Source organism: Thamnophis sirtalis, unplaced genomic scaffold (assembly GCF_051295495.1).
Source record: "Thamnophis sirtalis isolate CommonGarterSnake01/CBP01778 unplaced genomic scaffold, rThaSir2_p1.2 scaffold_14, whole genome shotgun sequence".
Classification (NCBI taxonomy): Eukaryota; Metazoa; Chordata; class Lepidosauria; order Squamata; family Natricidae; genus Thamnophis; species Thamnophis sirtalis.
Window position 1 is genome coordinate 31,924,983 of NW_028261394.1, and position 19,044 is coordinate 31,944,026.

General features: G+C 40.7%; 1 protein-coding gene across 1 annotated transcript in view; it reads left to right on the forward strand.

The window, feature by feature from the left end:
• Positions 1-19,044, forward strand: part of MAF (MAF bZIP transcription factor) — a 248,201-nt gene that overhangs the window by 228,479 nt on the left and 678 nt on the right. The gene's annotated exons all lie outside the window — the stretch shown is intronic.

Genomic DNA, 19,044 nt, shown 5'->3' on the forward strand with positions numbered 1-19,044 from the left:
GCACATTCACAAAATGACTGAGATGGAAGATTTACTTGTTCAGGCAGTGGATGTTGTTGGGCTGTGGTCAGTCACAAAAACTGCTTTAGAACACTGCAGACTTATTTCCCGGATACTATTTATCATACCCGTGGGAATTTGTGGACTCTAGAGGTATTTTTGCAACTAAATGTGATGCTATGCTTGGTAACTGAACAGTTTCATCTTTGTTTTTTTTTAAATATGTTTTTCAAGTAAGGTAAATTTTCCATGATGTGCCTCAGAGAAGCTTTGATCTTCTTTGTCAGTTTCTATAGAAGGTTTGCTGTGAAGATCAAATGAACTGGAAGAATGAATTGTGTTACACCTCCATTACGCATCTTAATGTTGTGTATGTTTGTCTAAAATGGCAGCACCTTGTCTGATCATACATTAGGTGGGGTCAACCCTGGTTAACATTTGGTTGAGATACCACCAGAAAATCCGAAACAATGAGGAAGCTTTGCAGAGATGGTATTCAGCAGGTTCTGGAGAACTGGTAGCAGAAATTTTGAGTAGTTAGAAGAACTGGTAAATGACCACTTTGATTGGCTCCACTTCCATCTATTCTCTGCCTCCCAGCTGATCAGGAGGAAATGGGGATTTTGCAGTAAACTTCCCCTGGAGTGGGGAGGGAATGGAGATTTTACAATATCCTTCCCTTGCCACGCCCACCAAGCCATACCATGCCCACCAAGCCTCGCCCACAGAACCGGTAGTAAAAAAATTTGAATCCCTCCACTGAAGCTTTGTCAATAAAACAAGATACTTACAAACTCTTTCTTGATCAGATTAAGTTGCACAAAGGTTTTTTTTAACTGGAGAGTTTCATAAGTAGCACCCAATTTAACTTTCAGCTTGTTAGGGTGGAGGTTTTTTTAAATTCATTTACTAGTAACTTTTTCATGCATAGCTGTTTCACGTATTGGTTGGAGGGGACTAACCAATATTTTTTATGATAGAGGAATGTGACGATGTTCCACGACAGTAAAATTTTGAAAATTATTATTCACTCTCTTAGACTGAGAAGCTTATAACAACATTGGTACTGCTATCCTTTCTGTATTATTGTCAAGAAAACTATATGGACCTGCCCATGAAATCATAAGAAACAAAGCTGGAAGACAGAAAGAATTTATTTATCTTTCAATCTGCCCATTCATTTGTTAATTAACTGAATGTTTTTATTGGAGAGGAAATGGGGTCAAAGCATCTTTGTGTCATGATTTTTGAATTTGAATTAAAATATACGTGCATGAACTTCGGAGATAGATGCTAGATAAATTGATCAGTGGACTTTTTAATTAAAAAAATGTTTTGTACAGTATAAAAGTCAATGAGACATTCCAAGTGAAAGTATTAACACAGCTTTAAATAATGTTGAATTGATTATTTAATTGGTTGAATCCTCTGATTAGCTGATTTACAAGAGCATTTTCAGTGTGAAGAAAAATGAGCAGGTTTGCTTCTGCATGGAATTCATAGGGCTGAGTTATTTGAGGAACCGCCTGTCTCCAATAGCTTCATCTCATCCAATGATATCAGGCGAGAGAGGGAGCACAGAACATAAAACATAGAATAACAGGTTTGGAAGGGACCTTGGAGGTCTTCTAGTTTGACCCTCTGCTCAAGCAGGAAACCTTATATGATTCTGGACAAATGCTTGTCCAATCTCTTTTTGAAAACCTCCAGTGATGGCGCACTCACAACTTCAGGAGACAACAAGCTATTCCATTAGTTAATTGTTCTCACTATCAGGATGTTTCTTCGTAATTCTAGGTTGAAGCTCTCTTTGATAAGCTTCCATCTGTTATTTCCTGTCTTGCCCTCAGATGCTTTGGAGAATTTCTTCTCTGTGGCAACCCCTCAAATATTGGCAGACCTGCTATTATGTTACCCGTAGACCTTCTCTTTGTTAGAACAGATATTCCTAATTTCCACAACGTTCGTTATACAGTTTTGTCTCCACATCTCTTATCATCTTTGTTGCTGTTCTCTGTATTCTTTTACTCTTTCTAGGGCAGGGAACCTTACATACTCAAAGAGCCATTTGGATCCATTTCCCACAGGGAAAAAAAAAACCACTGGGACCTACCAAGGGTCAAAAAGCTCAATAAATTGCATGGCGGGTATTGCACATTGGCGGTTGTAACAAATATTTTGAGCAACAGGGAGCCGCAGCAGAGGGATGAAAGACCCACATGCGGCTCCAGAGCCGCAGGGTTGTTGCTGACCCCTGTTCTAGAGTCTCAGTATCTTTTTTGTGTTGCAGTATCCAGAACTGGGTGCAGTATTCCAATTGTGATCTCATTAGTGCCATATAAATAGGTACTTGCAGTCCCTTCATTTCAACAAGTATCATCTATCAGGACACAAGAGAGTGTGGATTCTCTATCACAGCACCTGGAACAGTATCTTTCCAGAAATTGCTACGATTTGTGTAATTTCCACTCATCAGAAAATTAGTGAAAACTTGGGTGCTCTCCTGGGGTTGGTGATTAAATCCCTGTAGGATTTGTGCTTGTTTGCCTTGGAATGCCTATGATCTCTTTGGCCTTTTTATATGGTCCCTGTTTTTTCAAGAGTAAGCCACCTGGAGTCCTTTGGAATTGGGCAGCTGTCTAAATTGCATTACATAAATAAAGTTGATAGAAGAAAGGTGGTACATTTTGTGGGGGAGCCAATGCATTTCTCCCAAGCTCCTTTTGAAGGAACTCTATTCTTCTTATGCACAGGAGCAAAATTGCTACAGTATCTCTCCAGCATCTTGTAATAAGAGACCATTTATGGTCTCTGATGGACGGTGGAAAGAGAGAGAGAGAGAGAGAGAGAGAGAGAGAGAGAGAGAGAGAGAGAGAGAGAGAGAGAGAGAGAGAGAGAGAGAGAGAGAGAGAGAGAGAGAGAGAGAGAGAGAGAGAGAGAGAGAGAATAAATGAGAATGATGTGGTTATGCATGCTTGATAATCAACACACACAAGATTTAGATCAAGATGAAGCCAAACCAAAGTCCTATCACAGCCTCTGAGCATTTAATATTGCGATAGATAAAATAATATAATGGACCTTAAATGTTAATGGGTGCTGAGATTTACACCTTAATTGTATTTAATTTAAACCATTCTGGGTTTTATGGGAGACTTTTATCTTTCTGTCCACAAAGAAATAGCCATCTATACCTCTGCCTTGAGAAATGTGTGTGTATGAGTGTGTGCCAGATGTCTTGCAGGCAACCTGTAATTACAGGCTATATTGGCATCTTTTGTTTCACTCCTTAGAAATAGTTTAATTGAAGTAACTGGTGGTTTTATCTAAATGGGAGTGGGGGGGGAGTGGGGGGGGCTTCCTAGCAAATGAAGGCAAAGTAGAACATGAAACGGAGAAGCTTTCCCAAGTAGAAATATCTCGTAATAAATGTGAACTTCCTCCCTCTTGCGATTATCTCTCTTTTTTTTAAAAAAAGTAACACTTTTATTGCACATTTATAGGCGGTCTGAACAAAACACACTTTGCCGGTATAGTTATAAAGCTAATGGCTGCATTCACACAACTGGATACATTTCATTAGTTTTAATCTTGTTTCTTAATCATGTGCCTGTGTGTGTGTGCGTGTGAAAGAGAGAAAGAAATGGAGGGAGGCCTAATACAGTGATAGAATAGAATAGAGAATAGAATAGAATAGAATAGAATAGAATGAAGGGACCTTGGAGGTTTTCTAGTCCAACCACCTGCTTAGGCAGACCACTTCAGACAAATGGTTATCCAATCTCTTCTTTAAAAAAACAACAACCAGAGTGCATATTAGCAGCACAGATTCAGAAAATAAATTAATTTGTTAAGCATCTTAAGTATACTAAATACAGGAGTTCATATGAGCATTGTTCATGCAGATCCAAATTATTTCCTCCACACCCTCTCTATACCCCCTTGGCATCCTATGGGTGATAGCTAAACTTTCAGGGATTTCTTCTTTTCACCCTAGATTGCCCAGTATCACGTTCCTCAAGAGAATTTAAAATCACAGATTATCATTCTCAGCTATGCTGTTGAATGAATTCATACCCACAGGTCAATTCATGCAGGATCAGAGGACATTGTCTCTTAACAGGAGTGTATAACTATTTCTGGCTCAAAGTCCAATTAAACTTCTGGAATGTTTTGGGGAAATTGTAGGAGCAACATGAATGTTTTTAGAGTCAAAAGAGGACTTGTTCAGAGTGAAAGGTCAAGCCTCCTTCCTTCCCTCCTTCCTTCTTATAAAACTGTTTATCACAATCTAATGGCTCTCGGTGTCTAACAAGATCTAGAATATAGAATAAATGTACACTAAAATAAATGTGCCAAGTTCAGAAAAGGCCAAACTTTCAAGGCTAATTGGGTCAGGACTATGCAAGCCTTGTGGGAAACTATTCTGAATGGCAGGTGTCATGACAAGAAGACATGCCTCCCGAGTCCAGTCAGATGGCACTATTTCGCAGATGGGCACCATAACATGCCCGCTCTAATTCTGGTGGAATGGATGAGATAGCCTTGCAAGTAATCTGGGCCCATGCCTCCAAGATTTCATAGTTAAAAACCAGCACCTTGAATTGCATCCGGAAACCTATTAGAAGCCAGTGCAGTTCACGAAGCGGTCGTGTTTGATGAAGTGTTTTACAAGATATCAAACTTCATTTATTTTTATGAAGTGCATTATCATGCTGTTGCTTTCGGATAAATTAATTTCCTTTATGTCTTGGGAGTCCTTGTTTGAATTGTGGTTAAAGGGTGTGTGTGTGTATGTGTGTGTGTGTGAGAGAGAGAGAGAGAAAGAAAGAGTGTGCATGTGTGTGTGTGTGTGTGTGTGTGGGTCTTTGTGACTTGGATTGGTTTAATTGCTGATCTGCTTATACTGAACTGTAATTCACATTTGTTAGATTTGAATAGCCAGTCTAGGCAGTCTCACACAGTACAAAGGTCAGGATAATATTCCTTCCTTCTTTTCTTCCTTCTTTTCTTCCTTCTTTTCTTCCTTCCTTCCTTCCTTCCTTCCTTCCTTCCTCTCTCCCTCCCTCCTTCCCTCCCTTCCTACCTACCCTCAATGTAATGTGGGGCAGTTTCCTCTCTCTTCTTCAGGATGTCTAACACCATCTCCTTTGTCTTGCTGATGTTTTGTAAGCACTATGTGGATAGTTTTTTAAAAAATTTTTTTTAAACACTTAAAAACATATGCAAAACTTATAAACAACACCGGACCTGCATGTTCCTTCTTACAGCAGATATCTATCAGTGCATCTTTACAAATATTGTTTCCCCCTCTATACATTCTAATTTTACACTTATGGTCCTTTTATTTCTTACTCCTTTAGTTAATAGCCTATGTTTGGCCATTTGTATCAGACAGTCATTGTTACCCTTATTCTATTGTATAACCTTTTCTACTTGTGTAAATCCCACTTTTCCTACTTTCTTATCACTGTTTCCTAATTATTCTACAATACATTTTACATTTCCCAAATTCTTATTTCTTATTTCTATCATCTAACCATTTATACCATTTTCCCCAAACTAGATAGTACTCTTGATTCCTCCTTTCTTTGGTCAATTTGTCCATCTCTGCGCATTCTAAGATAACTGTGGAAAGTTTTTGAACCTGCCCTCCCTGAACAGTAGGAGAGAGGGTAGGAAAGGGAAGAAGAGGGGAGGAGTGGGGGAGTCTCCACCTGTAATAAGACCCAATATGGTGGTATTGTCTGCGAATTTCATGATCACAGTGGATGGGTCAGACAATACACAATCATGTGTGTACAGTAAATACTATTGACTATGATTGTTTAATTATATTTAGGACAATCTTTCCTATGTGAGGCCTACTACAAATTGCAAAGCGGGTTCTTTCATGGTGGACTTTGGGAATTGGTTTGTGCTTAGCAGGCTAGGTGGGTCTATTTTCTTTTCTTTTTTGAAAGAAGTTTTTTTACTTCTTATATATACATTCACAAATATACAATCTCATAACATTTATAACAATTCTTCTCCCCTACCATTAACAATATAATCGAGATTGCTTTTCTACCGTCCCATACACCCATCTTATTTTATAACAACCCTACTTCTTCTTCCTTTTTTCCCTCTCTTCTTCTCTTTCTTCCTTCCCTTCTCTACTTCCCCTTCTCTCCCCCACTCTTCCCCTCTTCTTCCCTTTCCTACCCTCTCTCCTACTTTTACTTCCCCTCCATTTCTTCCTCTCCTTTTCCCTTTCTTCTTTCCCTCTCCTTTCTCTTTTCCTACCTTTCCTTCTACTCCTCTCTCCATTCCTTCTTTCCGTTGTTGTGTTTGTATATTTCCTCTTTAATCTGGTGTATTTTTGGGATGGTGATCTAGCAAACTTGGTTCTATATTTACATAACAATCTTAAAACCCTCTTCCACAATTTATTTTCATTTTAATAGTTACATATATATCATCCTTTCAATGTATATGTATATTAATACCTTTCTCTTTCCCCCCTCCTTCATTTGGTAGTGTGTAGTCTGGATTTCTAACATAGGCAGGCCTATTTTCTGAGAAGTGTTAGCCATGGTTTGTGGCTGGAAGTGTACCAAGAGGCCAACCAAATATGGCTTATTTGCAAATCAGTTTTACTGAAAGGCTGAGTAACTTCCATCAGCTCAACCTCCATATTCAGAAGCTGGGAGGTTGGTGACTCATAGGAGAAATATTTAAGGGGGGGGGGTTGTTTTCCTGCATCTCTAAGGCTTACCTGCTGTTCCTCTTAAAGCCCCCAAATGCAAAGAAAACAGTCCTCTGTTTTGTGCTACCCAATCTGAATGGCCACGGAGTGCTACAAAAATGATCCTGGAAGGTTCTGGGCTGCTCCCAGAGCTTATATTAAAGGTAAAGGTGCCCCTCGCACATATGTGCTAGTCATTCCCAACTCTCGGGGGCGGTGCTCATCTCTGTTTCAAAGCCGAAGAGCCAGCGCTGTTCGAAGATGTCTTCGTAGTCATGTGGCCGGCATGACTAAACGCGGAAGGTGCCCGGAATGCTGTTACCTTCCCACCAAATGTGGTCCCTATTTTTCAACTTGCATTTTTAATGTGCTTTCGAACTGCTAGGTTGGCAGAAGCTGGCACAAGTAATGTGAGCTCACGCTGTTATATGGCGCTAGGGATTCAAACCGCCAAACCGCCTACCTTTCTGATCGACAAGTGCAGCTTCTTAGCCACTGAACCACAGCATTTCCAGAGCTTACATTATAAAACAACAAAATCGCTAATGCCATTGATTCAGAGGTGCTGCTCACATGGCAGTTAAGCAGCATGCTTTAATTCCCATCGTGCCCCACCGCAGTGTAAGCAATGATAATAATTTATTAGGAAAGTAAATGTGATTGTGATGGGAAATCTCAGTGCTGTCGTTGGAAAGAGGCTTATGCTCAGCTTTCAGTTAAATAGTACAGGGATGCTGGCCAAGTTGTTTCCACAAGATGGCAAAACAATTTCTAATTGCCTGCGTTGATGCGAATTAGACAATTCTTGACCCAGATGGGTTTTTTTCTTTGCCTTTGACAATCAGAAAACTAAAAACACAAATTCCAAAGCCACATTTCTGTCTTCCCTCCAACCTTTTTGCAATTTTCATCTCCCTGCCTTGTCCCACATGTCTGTATTTCCTTCCCATGCTTCCAAATTGGAAAGAAACAGATTCCCTGGAAAACCAAATGGCAAATAGCTTTGGTTTTTTGAGTCTTCAGTATCAAGGGGCCTCTCTAGTGTCTCAGTTGACAAAAGTCAAAGAGGGGCTCAGAGTGTGTGCATGTGAATTGTTCTGACTGAAGCTTTCCAAGAGCATGAAACAAACTCCTTGTCCCGACAAAAACCCTTTTTATTAATTTACTGTGAATTCTGCTCATTCACATCCTCCAAAGTCTTTCAAGGGGGGGGATTTACAGTCACAGACCTTATCTGGCTTGGAGACAGCCGATATCTTCAAAACCTGGCAAGGAGTCTTGGAGAGTCATGAACCAATTAAGCAAAGTAATTGTCTCCTGAAAACTCCACTCCCCTTTTGCTCCTCTTTTATTTCCTCTGGGAGGGGCCATTCATCATCCACCTGGGGCCTCACTCCCAAGTTGACCCTTGTTCTTTAGCTGTTCCCTTCGTCTGGCAACTCTTCGCATGCGCACACTGGGAACCGGCTCCAGCTGTTCCTCTGACTCTGAAGGCAGCTGATAACTGGCATATGGCTCTGGCCCCCTCTCTGCCTCTGACACAGAGCCCGCATCAGAGCCTTCCCCAGACTCCAGGACTAGCCCAGGTTCCTCCCCAACCTCCTCACTGTTTGAATCTGCTGCCAGCTGCACTGGCCACTGGCAGGTCACAACATGTGGGTCTATGGCAGACCTGCTCTTCTGGGCCCTTGAAGAATTTGAACTGGATACATTTCTGATTTGGATCAGCCTGGATGGTTTAGAAGGTAGTTAGTTGAAACTCCATTATTACTCTGGGGTTCCTTAAATATGCTTTTTTTAAAAAGAGGTAAGCACTCTTAAATTCAATCTTGAGAGGCTTTAAAAAGAGGTCCTTTCCCACCAGGAGAAGTGAATATTCTCCCTTCAGAAGGATAACCAAAATAGCTTTGTATTTCAAAAGTCAATCTGACCCAGAATTCAACACAATTTGGAAACCACATTTAGATCACAATTCTATATATGGACTTGTATCATATTTAACATTTAGATTATTCTAATTTCACAGCAAAAGAAAAGAAAAGAAGGAGCCATATCATAATAAAACCATGATGAAAAAGCAGAAACAAATTCAAAGAGCATTTCCCCACATTTGCAGTACTCAAAAAGCTAAATGAAGTGTATATATCATGGGGCGAGACATACACAAATGTGTGGACTTCAGTGTGGGCAGAATAAGGAATATGCCTCATATATTCAATATATTCTTTGGAAATAGAGTGGAAAGGACTTGTGAGACTTGCAAAACTGACAAATCAAAACCTGCAGATAATCTCCTTTGATTGTGACAACACATAAATGCAAATGCAAATACTTGATTGGAGCCTTCGGAGCATTGCCTAAAGGAGTTCCTCAATATTTTGATATTTTGAATTTATCGGAACTGAATGCCCTAATTTTACAAAAAAAAAAAAAACTACTTTGCTTGGAACTGCCTACATTCTTAGGCACTACCTTAATCATTCTTAGGTCTTTGGTTAGGAACTGAGCTTTTAAGTTTTCACCAGTTTTAGGCTGCAGATTACTCATCATCATCATCATCATTAATATATTTTGATCCCCTTCCTTATAAGCTTGGTTGCACCATTCTCAGTTTTGAAATGAAGCATTAAGTGCATTGCAGAATCTCCCTTCAGAATGAGATGAGCCCAGTGGCTCATTTAGAACTTGACACTGGATTTAGCTCAAACTGCTGAAAAACGACTCTTCAATCATTGCTAACAGTTTGCTCGGTGGGAAATTCTTGGCAGATTCAACACTTGTCTAATCCAATTTCCTACCATAGCAGACTCCCCCCCCCACCTTCTACCGGACACTTAGCAGGTGACATAGAGGGCTTCAAGATGCTATTTGGGTGCAGCAGATAAGCTGGTTTCCGAGAGCTAGCAATGTATTGGCTCCTTTGGGGAAGGGGATAGCAGATAAACGCCTTGGGATATGCTGAGACGGTGCTATTAGGAACCATCTGGATCCTCACCGTTGCATTTATGCAGACCCCACCTTTCCCCCATCTCCGGGAAAAGGATTTCCACGTGAAGTGCTTCAGCAGAACAGTCTAGGAAACACACATTTCTTTGACCTGTTTGTGCAACTTGTTCAAGGCCTGCTATTTCACCCGACTACTAATCGATTTCAGGCTCAATAAATTAGAATTTGTACTTGAACCCCATGGCTTTCTTTTACAGCCCTAGCCTAATATAGACACACAGACAAAATGAAATTTGTGACTGATTTCTTGAAGGAAAACAAAGGAATAAGTGTGTGTGCGTGCGTACACACACACACACACACACACACACACATTTGAACATGTTAATTAATGTAAAGTAGTCTTGAATCCCCAAAGCTTCTATCTATTTCTATGTCTCTATATGTCTGTGTGTGCATGTATGTATGTATGTATGTATGTATGTATGTATGTATGTATGTATCCATCCATCCATCCATCCATCCATCCATCCATCCATCCATCCATCCATCCATATATCAATCATCTATCATCTATCTCTCATCTATTTAATCCACCCATCCTGTCTGTCTGTCTATATTGTCTGTCTGTCTGTCTGTCTGTCTGTCTGTCTGTCTATCTATCTATCTATCTATCTATCTATCTATCTATCTATCTATCTATCTATCTATCATCTATTTAATCTATCCATCCACCCTGTCTGTCTGTCTATATCATCTGTCTGTCTGTCTGTCTGTCTGTCTGTCTGTCTATCTATCTATCTATCTATCTATCTATCTATCTATCTATCTATCTATCTATCTATCTATCTATCTATCTAATCACTTTTTGAGTCCCTCAAAGCCTTAAACATATATGGGCTTTGGGGGTCTCACAAATACTTTACATGATTTAACATGCTCAGATGCACACCCAGTCTCTATAATTCTTCCAAAAAAGAGAAAGGAAAGGAAAGCTTTATAATATTATTCAATGATTGCTTTCACTTTATTAAAAGGTAGAGGGGGACAAAACGATGCTCAACCACAGAAAGGCAGACTTTCCATTATATGAAAGGACAATTTTTATGTTGATTTTGTCTTTTAGGAGACGATCGCTCAAGTGTGATGGACTTACCTCCTTCAAATCAGTAACATTTTTTGCTATTGCCAAGGCTTTGTTATGTAAAAAGAAAAAAAAACTACAGCATTTGCTGTTGAAAGTATGTTTGTTTGTTTCCTTACCTAGATTTAAAGAACGTCCAATTCCAACCAAGTCTGACTGTTTTCCATCATAAAAAAAAAACCATGTAACAATAAATTAAGAAACAGAGAATACAAACCCTTACCTGCCAGTGCTCCAAGATCCAAGGGAAAAATAGACAGATATTCAGTTACTTTTACAATATCAGCAAGGTGGGCGCCGTAATGTAATGGTATGTGAGAAAGACCTTGGGAAATGATGCCTAGGGAGCACTCAAGGCACAGAGGGCATAGCTTCTTGGGCCGTAAAGGAGATGGCAGGAAATTGGTGCTTTCAGACTGCAAGATTCTTTTAATGTAGCTTTATAATAAAGTAGAAGCAGCTTATCGGAGCTCTAGTGGTGCAGTGGTGCAGTATTGTAGGCAAACTCTGCCCACAGCCTGGAGCTTGATCCTAACAGGGTTTAAGGTTGATTCAGCCTCCCATCCTTCCGAGGGCAATAATGCTTGCAATATAACCTGCTCAGAGTGTGTGTAGACTACTTAAGGGGCGGTATATAAGCCTAAATGCTGTGGCTGTAGCTAATATCAGTCATGTGTCCTCTTTCGTCTACATGGGAAATCTGACAGATACATATATCTGTGAGGCTGCTGTTCCAGAGGGTAAGTCCTGTAAAAGAGAAGGCACACTTCCAAATCCCAAGCGGTGACATTTTTTAAATTGAATAAGACACCCACTTTGCCAGGTGGACAGAAACCACTGGAGATAGGTGGTCTCTCAAATAACCAGAACCTGTGGTGGCAATGATGTTCTGTTGAGGAGCAAACTATGCAGGCCACCATGCAGACAATTTAGCTGACGCTATGGATAATAATAAATAATAAAGGGACCTAGTGGCTCAGTGGCTAAGGCACTGAGCTTGTCGATCAGAAGAGCCAGCAGATCGAATCCCTAGTACTGCGTAACGGAGTGAGCTCCCGTTACTTGTCCCAGCTTCTGCCAAGCTAGCAGTTCAAAAGCATGTAAAAAATGCAAGTAGAAAAATACGAACCACCTTTGGTGGGAAGGTAACAATTTTCCGTGCACCTTCAGCTTTCAGTCATGCCGGCCACATGACCACAAAGATGTCTTTGGACAGCGCTGGCTCTTCGGCTTTGAAACGGAGATGAGCACTACCCCCTGGAGTTGGGAACGACTAGCACATATGTGCGAGGGGAATCTTTACCTTATGGATTCCTCTTTAACAGTTTTCTCCCTTCTGATTGTTGTTCCCCTTATGTGTTCTTTTTGTTCTCTGCTAACTCATTGAAAGCAAACCAGATATGTCCATAGGTTAAAAAAAAAAGTCAAGTCTGCAGCCATGAGCAATCAAGGCTCTCCCCCAAACAAAGACACGCCAATAGCAACACCAGAAGGGACCCAATAGCTTGAAATTTAGACTGTTTCTTTTTTCCCAACCTTTTCTTAGCCTGCAAATGTTTCTGGTTTTGCATGAATCTTTGTACAGAGTGACCCATATTTTGCATGCCGAAGCCTGTGGGCATTTTAGAATATTCTGTTATCAGGTGCAGGCGTTGACCTCAGAAGGCTATGTTTAGGAAAAGTCATACATAACCATGTAGGAAATGCAAATGAGTGCATGTTCCAGTAGGGACAATTGGCTTGCCAAATAGATACAGCAAGAAAAGGAAAGGAAAAAAAAATATTGTGCATAATTTGTGCTTTTCTTGCGGAGTCTTGCTTTGCTTAGATTGCCAACTGAGACAGAAATTATTCTGAAACTTATTGGAGAAACTGGGCAGGTTGGTCCACTCAGATCCCCTGCTATGGCATAGGACTTAGAAAGCGTACAAGAGATACCAGCTTTGCTTGTTTGGGCTGAAAATAGGCTTAGCTCTTAGCTGTCAGCTGATTGTTGCTGATTTGGGCAATCCACATTGTCCTGAAAGTGCTGGAATATTTTCAGACCTTCATCTCCCAGGCGTTTTTCTTTGGATGAAAGCAGGGGCGGGATTGAAAACCAGTTCTCTGCCCGGTTGCTGGGTGGGCATGGCCATAGGGGACGTGGCTTCCTCAGCCTCCACACGGAGGGGGGCATTTTCACCTTTCCCAAGCTCCGGAGGCTTTTCTTGAGCTTCCGGGTGAAAAACGGCCTCCCCCCGCGCTCTGGAGGCACTCCCGAAGCCAGAAACGGGCCCATTTCCAGACTTCCCAAACTTTCAGTAGGTCCATTTTTCACCTTCCCAGAGTCTCCTGCTTACCTGGCATGATGAATGGGCCATGAAGACTCCTGGGAGGGGTGGGGTAGGGTGGGCAGGGCACAACCAGCTGGTCCTTGCAACAACTGGTTCAGTGGACCAGATGTAAAATTAGCCCAAACCGGTCCAACCCGGCTGAATCCCAGCCCTGGATGAAGGCAACTGTTTACATAGTCTACCTTATATTATCTGCCTTGCATTATCTGAGTCAAGTCCTTCCTTCCAAGGATGCCAGTGATGTACATTTTATTCCCAGGTCAATCTTTCTTCAGTTTTGTTCCTTCCTTATACACAAATGGATTACAGTAACAATTGTTTTACATGTCACACATCATTAGGTATTCCTTCTTCCCTAAGCAGGAAACAACAACAGCAGTCACAGCTACTTTCTGAGTCCGACTAAAAATGAATTCTTCAGTTTTAATGGGGGCCCACTAATTCATGGAACCTCATATTTTAAAGAATTTAGGACAATCTTTCAACAGTTGAGAAGTATCTCTCTCTACACGAGAGAGCTATGGAAGAGTTCTGGGTTAAAAAATAAAATCTTTTTGTTTTTTATATTTTGCAGATGCAGCCTTTTTAAATTCTTTGCTTAAGCAACATGTTTTATCATTCTAGGAATACAATGTTTTTGCTTTTGTTCATAGAAAGTGTATAGCTGGAACGAGTCCAAGGATCCCTACAAGTGCCCAACTGCACTTAAAATAGGGATAGGCAACTAATTCCTCAGCTTCCAACTATGTGCAATATGTCAAATTTTGTTGGCATTTTGAAAATTGCTGGAAGAAAAATAGCCGTCTAGTTTCCTCTCATTCTGATGCAGAAAACATAGCTAAAAATGCAAAAAAAAAAAAAAATGTCTTCTGGTCTCTTCCCCCATATCCAGAAAATTCTAAGTAAACCTGACTTACCATATCTTTCCCACTTTGCATCAGTGAGAGTCAACTTCCACCCAACTCATTATATGAAGGATTCTTGACCATGAAGCAATTGCCCACGCTTGACTTAAAGAAAATGACCTAATATCACTGGGAAAAAGCAAAAGAAATTTAATCCTTGTAGGGCTATGTCATTTCAGAAGCCTCATCTTGTAATAGTATTTTGGAGTGACCTTGGGAGACTGGCCAGGGAAATGCCCAAGGAATGATCAGAGAAGAGGGACACAGGTACATAATGGATGGAGGAAAATGCTCAGAAGGGCCCCCCAAAATTCTTGGGCTGATGGCAGAAGAATTGTATTTTCAGACTTGCAAGATTCTGTTATTGTAACTTCACCATAAATTATAATTAGTTTATCTGGCTGTGTTTCCCCTCTAGTAAACACAGCCAGGTAAAGCTGACCCAAAGAACCAAGAACGATATGTGTAGTTACTTCTGAGTAATTCCTGTATTGCTGTATACCTACAGACAGAACCTAGCCAGACTAAAGCAATTATCCACAATAAGTATCAATATACTCTGTGAATTACTGGGGAAGGTCTGCCCTTGCTTTCTTCCTGCCCATAAGATATTCTAAGCTTCACTTTGGAGACTAAAACATATGAAGAACCGTTACAGGAACTGGGCATGGCTAGTCTAGTGAAGAGAAGGACCAGGGCAGACATGATAGCAGTCTTCCAATATTTGAGGGGCTGCCACAGAGAGGGGGAGGGGGCCAAGCTATTCTCCAAGGCACCTGAAGACCAGACAAGGAACAATGGATGGAAACTGATCCAGGAGAGATTCAACCTAGAAATAAGGAAAAATTTTCTGGCAATGAGAACAATCAACCAATGGAAGGGAAGTTGTCTTCAGATGTTGTGGGAACGTCATCACTGGAAACTTTCAAGAATAGCAATAGCAATAGTAGCAATAGTAGCTATTGCTAACTTTCAAGAATAGCAATAGCAATAGCAATAGCAGTAGACTTATATACCGCTTCATAGGCCTTTCAGGCCTCTCTAAGCGGTTTACAGAGAGTCAGCATATTGCCCCCAACAATCTGGGTCCTCATTTTACCCACCTCGGAAGGATGGAAGGCTGAGTCAACCCTGAGCCGGTGAGATTTGAACCGCTGACCTGCTGATCTAGCAGTAGCCTGCAGTGCTGCATTTAACCACTGCGCCACCTTGGCTCAGAGATTGGACTGCCATTTGTCAGAAATGATGTAGGGTCTCCTGCTTGGATGGGGGTTGGACTAGATGACCTACAAGGTACCTTCCAACCCTGTTAATCTAATATATAGAATGTTGAAATTGTAATTTACTAAAATAGACTAATGTAACAGAAGCTTGGAAGCCTGAGTATGTGAAGCCTGTCCTGTTTCCATCCCCTTGCCATTCTGAGCTGATGGAGAAAATTAACATGACATGGAAAATGTTAGAGACTTATGAGGTCTCTATAGTGTTCTAAAATGCAGAGCACTCCATCTTAATGATTCTAGAAAAGTTTAAACTGTCCCTCACCTGAAGTAAATTTTAACCTATTCTATTTTTTTTTCTACAATGCATTGGTTGGACGGCAACAAAGTGGTGGCCTCACTCTAGTGAAAATAATTGTTAATTTTGCACCAAACATATGGGATGAGTATAAAGCTGTATGATAGTAAGATGTGGTGCTTGACCTAAGTTTTTCTATGGGACTTTTGTGGCCACTCATTCGGACACTATATAGATCTGTCAAGAGGCATTTTCATAGGCAGAGCAAGTGATTATATTGGAAGAGCAAATACCAGAAACCAAAGATTAATGTAGTTTAGCCATGTAGGAAAGAAGCTTGGAAACGAGGAAGGGTTCATTTCTGCGGACTGTGGGAGAGGAGGGCAGGAAAAAAATAAAGGGGCTTAAGAAATCAGGAACCGTAACAGTGTTTATTTTGTTTAGAAAACTTTATTCCTTTATTTTTACTGTGCTTGGGTTAGTTCTTATTTCCCCCCCACTCTTGCAAACATTTTCCATATGACCAAACACATAGATTTGGTTTGTAAAAATCCCTTTAAAAACCCCTCTAATTCGGGAAGGCGCTCGCCCAGAGTACAGGCTGATCAGAATAGGGAAAGGAAAGTTTAGAGGAGTGGAAGACCAGAAAGAAGAATTACAGCAGGAGAGAGAGAAAAAGTGTTATCAAACAGCTGAGGCCATTCTCTTTTCTAGCCAGATATAATTATCAATTCTTAAGCAGCAAAGGACAAAAGAGGAACTGTCTAGACTATCTCACTTACAAGATATTGATTGTCCCAGTGGTAAACTGGTTAGTATAAGTGTATTTGGTTGGAAAGGTCATGAGTTTTAACACCTGGCAGAAAGCTATTCAACCTTGACATAAGTCAAATTATTGCAGTGTTGCTGAAAAACACTTTCTAAGGCTCAGCTTTTCACCCCAAGGATGTTTGCCTTTTGTTCTGTGGAAGGATTCAGGGCAAAAAATTGCATGTACAGGTGAAACTTGAAAAACTTAGAATATCGTGCAAAAGTTCATTTATTTCAGTAAGCCGTGATTTGTCATAATTGTGATGATTATGGCGTACAGCTCATGAAAACACCAAATCCACTATCTCAGAAAATTAGAATATTACATGCAATCAATAAAACAAGGATTGTACATAGAACAATATCGGACCTCTGAAAAGTATAAGCATGCATATGTACTCAGTACTTGGTTTGGGCCCCTTTTGCAGCAATTACTGCCTCAATGCAGCGTGGCATGGAAGCTATCAGACTGTGGCACTGCTGAGGGGTTATGGAAGACCAGGATGCTTCAATAGCGGCCTTCAGCTCTTCTGCATTGTTCGGTCTCATGTCTCTCATCTTTCTCTTGACAATGCCCCATAGATTCTCTACGGGGTTCAGGTCGGGTGAGTTTGCTGGCCAATCAAGCACAGTAATCCAACAGTCATTGAACCAGGAAGCATGAAGTGCTCCAAAATCTCCTGGTAGACGGCTGCGTTGACCCTGGTCTTAATGAAGCACAGTGGTCCAAAGTCCTGTTGCTCATAGTCCAAAGTCCTCTTTTCTGATGAGAGCAACTTTTGCATCTCATTTGAAAACCAAGGACTCAGAGTATGAAGGAAGAATGAAGAGGCCAATCAAGCACAGTAATCCCACAGTCATTGAACCAGTTTTTGGTGTTTTGGCAAAAGTTGCTCTCATCAGACTTTGGTGGGAAGGTAACAGTGTTCCGTGCGCCTTCGGCATTTAGTCATGCCAGCCACTTGACCATGGAGACATCTTCGGACAGCGTGGCTCTTTGGCTTTTAAATAGAGATGAGCACCGCCCCCTAGAGTTGGGAACGAGTAGCACATATATGCAAGGGGAACCTTTACCTTTTACTACATTCTTGACTGAGTCTTGTCCATTTTGAGCTATGGACATTTGCATTGTAGTCAAGATTTAGAAAAAGCTCTTGCAGCAACTTATTTACACCAATGCAAAGGTCAGACCCACTGTAATATTACGGCCTTGGGAGACGGAACCTGGAGATTATGCTTAGAGAATGGTCGAACAAGAGGCAACATATCCCACAGGCTGAATAGAAGGTTGGGCAACATCTTTAGAAGAGACCTTGTCTAATTTCTCAATCTGTAAAGGAGACAGCGAGAGATTTGTACTTTCAGACCTGCAGGATTGATGTCAGCCTTACCTGATAGACCAGAAAGAAAATATAGCAAGGTAACCTAATTCTATTTTATTCTGAAGCTACATGAACAGAATCTTGCAACTCTAAAAGTAGGACTCTTTTTGCCATCTCCTTTATAGTCCAAGAAATTCCACCACTTTCCCAAATATCAGAGGGCATCAGCTAACCACGTATCTGTGCACCAAGATAAGAAAAGCTAGACACTTCAACAGTAATAATATGATAGGCAGAGTTTTCCTCTGTTATGTGTGGTGTTCTTTTCCAACAAACCAAAGTCCCGCTAGGAAAAAAAAAATGTATGTAGAGATAGATGCTATCATTAATGAATCTGAGAATGGAAGCTGTTAGTGAAGAAAGAAAAACTTTCAGGCACCAATTTAGATAAATTATCCGATGCTTCATCTATCAACAGATCAATAAATAAATTTGACTAAAGGGAAATGCACTGAATTATGTACCAAAGCACAATGCAGCATTTAAAGCTAATGGCTTTGAATTATCGAGAACTTCAACCATTCATCAAAGTGCAAAGAAGCAATTATTTTGGAAATATTGTTGCTTTTTATTTATCACAAAGCCATTTCATTCCTTTTAAATATTGCTACTTTGGTTGCTTAAAGAGAGGTTTCTGAAATGATGGAAAGTAAGGAACGCAGGGGTAAGGAGCCGATCAAGGCTAGAGTTTTGTTGTGCAGCAAAGACCAGTTTCGTAAAACAATTCTGCTTGGGAATCTAATGTATTCCTTTCTTTAGCAGCTTTCTACAAATATATGATAGATGCAGAAGCCAATAAGGCTAATTTATGTATGTGTAAGGGACGCAGTAGCTCAGTGGCTAAGACGCTGAGTTTGTTGATCGGAAGGTCAGCAGGTTGAATCCCTGGTGCAACGTAACAGAGTGAGCTCCTGTTACTTGTCCCAGCTTCTAGATGCCTCCTAGAAGTTCGAAAGCATTGTAAAAATGCAAGTAGAAAAATAGGAACCACCTTTGGTGGGAAGATAACAGCGTTCCACGGAGGCGTCGTCAGATAGAGCTGCTCTTCGCCTTTGAAATGGAGATGAACATCACCCCCTAGAGCCGGGGATGACTAGCACATATGTGCGAGGGGAACTTTTACCTTTAATCATAGAACTTTTTAAATTATACACCAAAGGCATCTTCTTGATTTATATACAACTGCCTTAAAATGTGGGATACTATAATTATCCCCTGTAATGTGAAAGAAATTCATTATAATTTCCATTGTCTGCCCTTCATGAGATCTCAGATGAGG